This window comes from Colobus angolensis, unplaced genomic scaffold (assembly GCF_000951035.1).
Source record: "Colobus angolensis palliatus isolate OR3802 unplaced genomic scaffold, Cang.pa_1.0 Scaffold21, whole genome shotgun sequence".
Classification (NCBI taxonomy): Eukaryota; Metazoa; Chordata; class Mammalia; order Primates; family Cercopithecidae; genus Colobus; species Colobus angolensis.
The window spans coordinates 1,897,347-1,905,947 of NW_012115266.1; the positions used below are offsets into that span (position 1 = coordinate 1,897,347).

An 8,601-nucleotide genomic window follows, 5' to 3' on the forward strand; every position below is an offset into this window, starting at 1 on the left:
ACCTGGGGGCCATGCTGCTCAGTGTCCCCAGCATGCCCACCTTGCAGGGGCAGACCCACCTGGGGGCCATGCTGCTCAGTGTCCCCAGCATGCCCGCCTTGCAGGGGCAGACCCACCTGGGGGCCATGCTGCTCAGTGTCCCCAGCATGCCCGCCTTGCAGGGGCTCACCCTTCTTCCCCAGCTCGATGCCACTTCGTCTCTCCCTCCCCTCCACCACCCGAGGGCAGCTTCAAGCCCCAGGATCACGCCAGGGGGCTCCCAGGCAGGACCAGACGCACCCGTCAAGTGAATCACCCGCTTTACTCATTGCCCAGATGCTCCCGGGCCACCGAGATGAAGGGAAAGCCTGGTTCTGAGGCCTGAGACCTGGGGGCACTTTCAGGAACACTAAGAGCTAACACAGTTTCATGACCACTTGACACAGCAGGCAACACAGGAGCGAGACGAGAAGCACCTCCGGGGCATGTGTTCTGGTCACGGCTCGACCCGGGGCCCTGGCTCCTTGGAGGGGGCTCCACTGCGGCCTCCACACAGCTGGGCCATCGGAACATAGCAATGACCCCCAGTAACTCACACCTGGTTTCTAAATAGGGTCCCACAGAGAACAGCCAAAGCACTATCCGTGCACTTCCAACTAAGTTTCAGAACCACGCTACGAAACACCCACCCCACAGCCACCTGGGTCTCTGCTGCACCCCGGGCCACGCCTGCTGCTGGCAGAGCAGCTTGAGGTCAAGCCCCTCCACGGCACGGGTGGGCAGGGTTCAGAGTGGCACTTAGGCAGGTGGATGAGGGGAGAACCTGGTCCTCTCAGGATGTCCCTGCAGACAGGCTGGACACAGCTGGGGACAGGAGGATGCTCAGGTGATTCTGGTCTCAAATAAAAGCCCTCACTCTAGCTGAGGGCAGGATTTGCCAGCCCTCAAGATTTGCATGTGTTAAATCCCCAAGGAAAGTTGTCTCTGCTCCGGGCATCTGTGCCCTGCCTAACTCTCCAGCGTGGCCTGACAGCATATGACCGGCACAAGAGAAGCTGAACTCAGACTCCCTCGGGGACCACAGCAACACTCCGAGAGCATGTGAGCAGCATGGCCCAGGGATCAGCTGTGGACAGGGTCCTGACACTCAGGCCCAGCGGCATGCAAACCCAAGGATCCCTCACCACCCACTCCACAGGAAGCATGGAGACCCCCCCGACCTTTCAGCCATGGCCCTCCAGTGGGATTCTCAGTTTGCAGGTCGGGCAGATTACGGGATTCTCTTCTGAACCCCCGTGGCCCACCCTCCACATGCTCCTGACCCCCATGGCCCGAGGCTCCACACAGCAGCATCAGCATTTCTGACTGTGTCCTAGGACCCCCGGTTGGGATTTATCAGAGCTTCCTGCAGAAACTGCAAGTGGACACCCATGCACACTGGGGCCCCCAGGGTGCCCTAGAATCCCGACACAGATCCTGCCAAGGCTGCTGGGGTCAGGATGTGGCTCCCTTCCCGAGTTAGGGCATCATCTACTCATTTGTTCCAAACCTTTCTGGTCTCAAGGATGCACAGAGCCAAGAAGGTCAGGGTCAGAGACCCCTCCCAGCATCCTGTGGCCATGACCCTGCACAGGGGCCCGGGTCACAATCTGAAAAGGGGCCCGAGGCTAAACCAGCCGAGAGCCTCCCTCATGCCCTGGCCCCTAGACCTGGCCCTGCAGCCAACTGCCAGGTCTCCTGAGTGCCCTGCCAGGCTATAGCCTTCAAACAACCGATGGTCCCCTGCACCCAGGCTCTGGCTCTTGCCAGGAGGAATGCAGAGACTGTTCCAGGATCCCGGCGTCCAACGTTTCAAGGAAGGACAGGAGCCCCTCCCGATTCCTGCTCCAAGCCCCGGAGTGCATAATCTGATTCCTCCACTAGAGGGCGCCGAGGTGATGGCGACAGCGACACAGGCCAAGGGCTGGGGAAACTGAGGTAGGCAGGCTGGGGACAGTGAGGTGGAGTCAGCACTTGGAAGGTGCCCTAAATGCCCGGCTATGATGGAAATATGTGAGAGCCAAATTCAGATCTGGTCAGAGGCGTCCGATTTGGTGTATATTGGTAGGGGGAGGGGGAATCTCTGAATTTCAATAAACTTTCTCCTTCTAGGCTCCACTCCCAAAATGTTCTGTTGACAATGGACCTGTCCTTCAAGGTCCAGGTCACACGGCACCGCCACCTCCTCAGGGAAGCCATTCCTCCCCGCACCCCAGTGGATGTCCGCCCCGCACCCCCAGTCTACCCCACGGCGAGGGCACGCCCACACTGGCTCACTGGGGTCCTGGCGCAAGCCCCCTGCTCTCCACGGCCCCCAGCACAGCCCCATGCCCACAGCGGCACTACATCCAGGGGATGAGCAGGGAGAATCTGAGACCGAAGAACCTCTGGGGCCTGCCCGGGCTGGGTGACCTCAGGCAGGTTCCTGCACCTCTCTGGGCCTGTCTTCTCATCCAGTGAATAATCAGCCAGACTTGGCAGTGCCCGAGTCCCTGTCTAGCTATAACTTGGAGGGGACCAGAGACTCCACTTCACCAAGAGTCCCTGCTTAATCAGCCACGGTGGGGAGATCACAGTCCTGAAGTCCCCAAGGGGTTGGCCAGAAGAACCCTGTCTACATGGTGTCTACAGAACTTTACAACAAGACTGCCAGGCACAGTGCGAGACGAGTCACACTTGACCTCAGCAGTGTGTCCATCATGGCCCCACAGAGAACACCAGGGCCAGACAGAAACCGGCACTCGATCCCAAAACACATTCCAAGCCTGCCTTGCCAGACTGTTCCCTCTGTCCTGCTAAGAAATCACTAAAGTAGGCCGGGTGTGGTGGCTCATGCTTGTAATGCCAGCACTTTGGGAGGCCGAGGCGGGTGGATCACCTGAGGTCAGGAGTTCAAGACCAGCCTGGCCAACATGGCAAAACCCCGTCTCTACTAAAAATACAAAAATACGCCGGGTGTGGTGGTGCACACCTTTAATCCCAGCTACTCGGGAGGCTGAGGCAGGAGAACCACTTGAACCCACGAGGCAGAGGTTGCAATGAGCTGAGATCACGCCACTGTACTCCAGCCTATGCGTTGGGGTGAGACTTCGTCTCAAAAACAAAACAAAACAAATCATTAAAGTAACGCAATAGCGCAATCTTCACACACCACACCCCTTGAGCTCTGAGGATGCCCCATCCTACTGACAAGAACCCCGATGCTAAGAGAGGGCAGGCTCCTGGCCCAAGGACACACAGCCACGAGAGGAAAGCTCACTTCATTTCGCTTCCTCAAACACTTCAATCCCAGGAGCCAGCACGTGCCTTCATCATCCCACCAGTATCTCTGTGGGAAGCTACTTCAGGTCAGGCCCTGGACCAGCTGCTAGGGAAGGAGGGGTGGACAAACAGACTTGGGATCTGCCCTCAGGACGCCCTTGGCGTCACAGGGCAGAGACCTTAGGTGAACGACACCACCCGTGAATACACAGCCACAAACTGCACTGCAAAGGCAGGCTAGGATTCTGGGGTCTGTGCGGCGGACCTGCTGAGATTGGGGGGGTCTGCTCCTCCCGCTCAAGAGCCTCTGAGATTTAGGTAGCTGTCACCACGTGGCAGGTTCTGGCGGGGTGTCCCAAATGGGTCTAGAACCTTCAGGGGCTGAGCACACCCAGCCCTAGCCCTCTGTTAACTAGGTCAGCAAAGGGCCTCCAGTCCTACCGTCAGGAACCCATTCTCGGCATCCCTTCCAATTGCTTAGGAGTAAAGAAACCTCTGTGGGAGGCAGTCCTTCACTGCTGGGTGAATCTGCAGGTGTTTACCGACTCCAGGGAGGAGCCCCTGACACCCCTCAGGCTGCAAGACCTCTGAGGTTTTTGAGTTTTGCAGAGACGGAGACAGCTGGGAGAGAGGCAGGACCCAACCCATTTGCCTGAAGCTCTGAGTGAGCTGTGACCAGCACAGAGGTGACCCCGGGGGTGGTGGGGACTCTGTCCAGCTAGACCAGCAGGGAGTAGCTGCAGAGAGAGCGCCAGCAGCCTGGGCTCTGCCAGATGCCTGCCAAGGCTGGTGCCCACAGCTGGCCTCCAGGAGGTTCTGTGTGTAGAGAGGTCCAAGCAGCAGCCATGGCCACGGGGAAGCCGACCTGGGGTTGGGAGGGGCAGGTGCAGGGGACTGTGCCGGGCTATAAAGAAGAGAGGCCAACTCCTTCCCTGGGACCAGCTACAGAGCCTAGGTAGGAGTTTATTTAAACACCAAGGAAGTAAATTGTTTAGAAACTAACAGTTTGGCCAAATGGTTTTCTTTGGGGTTGTTTAAACAAATAGCCAGCCCCACAACGTTGCCTGAAAGTGCAACCTTCCCCTCACCCGAGCCTCCTCCAGGCGGGCTGCTGACCCCTCCCCTTCCTGCACGCATGCAGGAGAGAAGGACGACATCCCTTCCGCAAGGCCAGGCACAGGGCAGGGGCCTGGGGCAAGGGCCAGGCAGGGCACAGCTTCCTAGTAGGCAGCCTTGTCCTCAAAACAAAAAAGTAGTCCCAAGGGATGGCCCGATGTCATGGACATGTCCAGCTCAGCACCATCCATCCCTGCTCACCTCTGTTCCTGACCACATGGACATGCAGGACCTGCGAGGGGCTGCTGTGACACACTGCCGCCAACCAGGTGGCTTCTGACATCAGAAATGTACTCCCCCACCGCCCGCGCCAAGGCACGCACCCCCAACGTCAAAAGTCAAGATGTCTGCAGGGACAGGCTCCCTCTGAAGGCTCCAGGGGAGGATCCTTCCTGGCCTCTTCCAGCTTCTGGTGTTGCAGGAAATACTTGGAGTTCCTTGGCTTGTGGCCTCCATCACACTAAGTCCTGCTCTGCCTCCACGCAGCCTTCACCCCTGAGTGTCAGTGTCTGCTCTCCTGCTCTTATGAGGACACCAGCACCGTGGATACAGGCCCCCTGTATACAGGGTGACCTCATCCTCGCTTGATTACATCTGCCAAGACGCTGTTTCCAAACTAGGTCACGTACACAGGTTCCTGGGGTTAGACCTTCAGCATATCTCCTTGAGGGACACAATTCAACGTACCCACGTCCCAGCGGTGAGCAGATGGTAATAGCAGCGCTTCAGCGGAAGGCCAGAGGCAAGTGTGCCAGGCAGAGGGGACGGCCTGGGCCACTGCACGGAGGCCGGACAGAGGATGGCCCGAACCTGTCGCCGGGGCTGATCTGAGTGTGGAGGCCTGGCACCCACTAGCGTTGGCGTTGCCCCGCCCGCTACAGCTCTCTTCTGAGGCCCCACTGCGTGCAGGACACGCCCCACTGCGTCCAGCTCCGAGCCCAGCCCTGTGCTCCAGGAAGCCTCATGCAAACAGCCCGCCGTGCGTGCAGCAGATCCCAACCACAAAAGCAAACAGACTGCCACTCTCACACAAAAGCCGGGAAGGAAACGCGCTCAAATGTCAACAGTGGTTATCATCGGACGGGTCCTAGCCTTCCTTCGAGCTGTCGGACAGAGGGCGGCAAGCACTCTGGGAAGGGCCAGAGAGCAAATATTTTCGGTGCTGCGGCCCGCACGGTCTCCTTCCCGCCTCCTCAGCTCTGCCGCAGCTGTGGGAAGGCAGTCTGCCTCAGTCAACACAGCTGGGAGCAAACAAAACTTCATTTACGGACACTGAAATGCGAGTTTCGTGTCATTTCCCCATGTCCCAAAACATTATTCTCCCGATTTTCTTCTCAACCATGTAAATATGTAAAAAGCATTCCGAGCTCATGGCCTGTTCCAACTGGCCCCTCGGCCAAACGACCCTCATACAAGAAGCGTGTGTGACTTTGTTTTTGAGATGGAGCTTCACTCTTATTGCCCAGGCTGGAGTGCAGTGGCGCGATCTCGGCTCACTGCAAGCTCTGCCTCCCAGATTCAAAAAATTCTCCTGCCTCAGCCCCCTGAGCAGCTGGGATTACAGGTGCCCGCCACCAAACCTGGCTAATTTTTTGTAGTTTTAGTAGAGACGGGGTTTCACCATGTTGGCCAGGCTGGTCTCAAACTCCTGACCTCAGGTGATCTGCCTGCCTCTGCCTCCCAATGTGCTGGGATTACAGGCGTGAGCCACCACACCCAACCATGTGTGACTTTTATAATGTCAGAAGGAAAATTACAATGGGGGAAGGAGGGGAGGTGGGGAAAAGGGGAAGAGGAGAGCGAGTGGAAGGAACTCTCTGTACTTGTCCCTTGATTTTTCTGTAAACTTAAAAGCGCTCTAAAAAACTGAAGCCTATTAATGTTGCTTAAAAAATTAAAAGGCATACAAGTCTATAGGGACAACACCAAAACCTTAGCAATAAATGAGCAAAGACCATAAACACAAATTAACAGGAAAAAGAGCAGTCAGTAAACGTGGAAAACGGTAACTTCTCAGTTATCTGCAAATAGAAGGGAGCCGCCCAGAGTTGCTGGTGAGGTGGAAAGGCTTGTTCAACATTTAAGTGGGGGCATCTCCCACTTCCAGAAGGGCTGTAAAGCACCACAGGCTTCCTGGTCAGCAGCCTGGGAGCCGCTGACCCCAGCATTTCCTCTCTAAGATAACACAGGCGGAAGCAGCAGTTGGAACGCATAGAGGTTCATGCATCCAGACACCACCATGGCTGCATTAGAACAGCAAAACTCAAGGCCAAGAACCTGGAGACAACCAAAATGTTCTCAAATATTTTTGAATAAAATTTACTTATTTTATCTAAACAAGGGCATTCAATGTGATGGGTGATGACACAGGCACAAAACACCATGCCCTGGGGAAGAGTTAATGAGGTAGGAATTTGCACGAACGATAAATGAAAAAATATCAGACACATTACACACATAGTTTGAATGAATCTCCTAAAACTCAGTTTATTTATCGATTTAATTAATTATTATTATTATTATTTTTTGAGACAGAGTCTCGCTCTGTTGCCAGGCTGGAGTGCAGTGGCATGATCTTGGCTCACTGCAACCTCTGCCTCCTGGGTTCAAGCGATTCTCCTGCTTCAGCCTCCTGAGTAGCTGGGATTACAGGCACCCACCACCACACCCTGGCTAATTTTTTATTTTTAGTAGAGATGGAGTTTCGCCATGTTGGCCAGGCTGGTCTGGAACTCCCAACCTTGAGTGATCCACACCCCACCTCCAGCCTCCCAAAGTGCTGGGATTACAGGCGTGAGCCACTGCGTCTGACCCTAAAAGTTGATTTTGATACGTAAACAGAAAAAAAGTACACAAGACACGTAGACACAGCTAACGCTGGGTGGCAAAATTATGGGTAATTTCTATTTTCTTCACTATTTTTTATAATGTTTTCCTTGCTACAGTGAATGTATAAATGTTATTTTATAAGAGGAAAGAAAAAAGCCTCTGAAACACGGGTGAATGGGTTTATCCTTAGAGGCTCTCAATCTCCAAGGGAGATGGGTCAGGATGCTGGGGACCAGGCCCTCTTCCTGGGGCAACGTGGGGGAACGAGAGACACCTACCTCGCCACTGAATTGCCTCGGGGTGTGGTTACTGACACCCCAGGCTCATTCGGTTTCCAGGATCTGAGATGTGTTGATGGGAAGAACGACAGGATATGAGCAGGATGGGGCGAAATAAGCCACCTGCAGCCCCAGGAACTATCTGGCCAGCACATGGTCATCCAGTGGCCTGAGCCACCCCTGCCAGAGCCAGGAGGAGACCCTGCCAACAGGTCACCAGTGTGCAGGAACTCAGAAGGTCATCACAGTTAATACCCTCCACGCCCCAATGTGGGAAAATAGTGTTTTTTCACAACAAACAAGATAATTTTTGTTATTTTGGCAAAAGGAGGCAGGGCAGCCCCGGACACCTCCATCCCACCTCATCACCCAGCCGCAGGGCCCCAGCCATCCCTGCAGACAGAGTGGATGACACAACCAAGGGCAGCTCCCAGGCCACAGGCCACCCAGGAAAGGTCCAGTGCCCCCCGGAGGCTCCCACCGCAGGCCTCTCGCCACAGCTGGCACCACCCCAGGACGGCTCTGTTCTCCCAGCTTCTTTTCACACGGGTGGCAGAAAACTGAGATCCGGGGAAAGCTGAGAATCAGCCTCTGCTGCCCGGATGCCCAACCCCAGCTCTGCTCCCAGCTCCAGGGCCTCCTTCTCAGGGGCCCTTACGGGAGGCAGAGGGCTTTAGCCATCTCCCGAGCCTGGGGCACGCGGGGCAAACAGGGTCACAGTGCAGGCCACTGTCCACTGTGCAGATCCCAAGGCCATAAACAGCCTGGCCGCAGTGGCTTTCCAGCTGGCAGGAGGCCAGATTACTTTTGTTTTTTAGCAATTGATTAAGTGTCTCTGCTGCCCCCAGGGGTAAGTGGTGGGGCAAATGCTGCGACCACAGCCCAGCACTTTGACCCAGGAACCTGCGCCGAGTGACCATAGGGTCACTTTTGACAGAGCACGAGGGAAGCGGCTGGGCCCGATGCTGGCTCTGCTGGAACCTGAGGCCGGCTGCTGTCACCCGCACGGTGCCGGGGGTCCTCCAGCGAGCGTAGAGAGGCTGTGGCCCGCCAGGAGCAGCCGGCAGACACCCTGGCCTGCAGTCAGGGGCTCCATCTG

The 8,601-nt window shown here is 56.1% G+C and overlaps 1 protein-coding gene across 2 annotated transcripts in view; it reads right to left on the minus strand.

The window, feature by feature from the left end:
- The window catches only part of LRP5 (low density lipoprotein receptor-related protein 5), a 105,172-nt gene that overhangs the window by 62,678 nt on the left and 33,893 nt on the right, over window positions 1-8,601 (minus strand). The gene's annotated exons all lie outside the window — the stretch shown is intronic.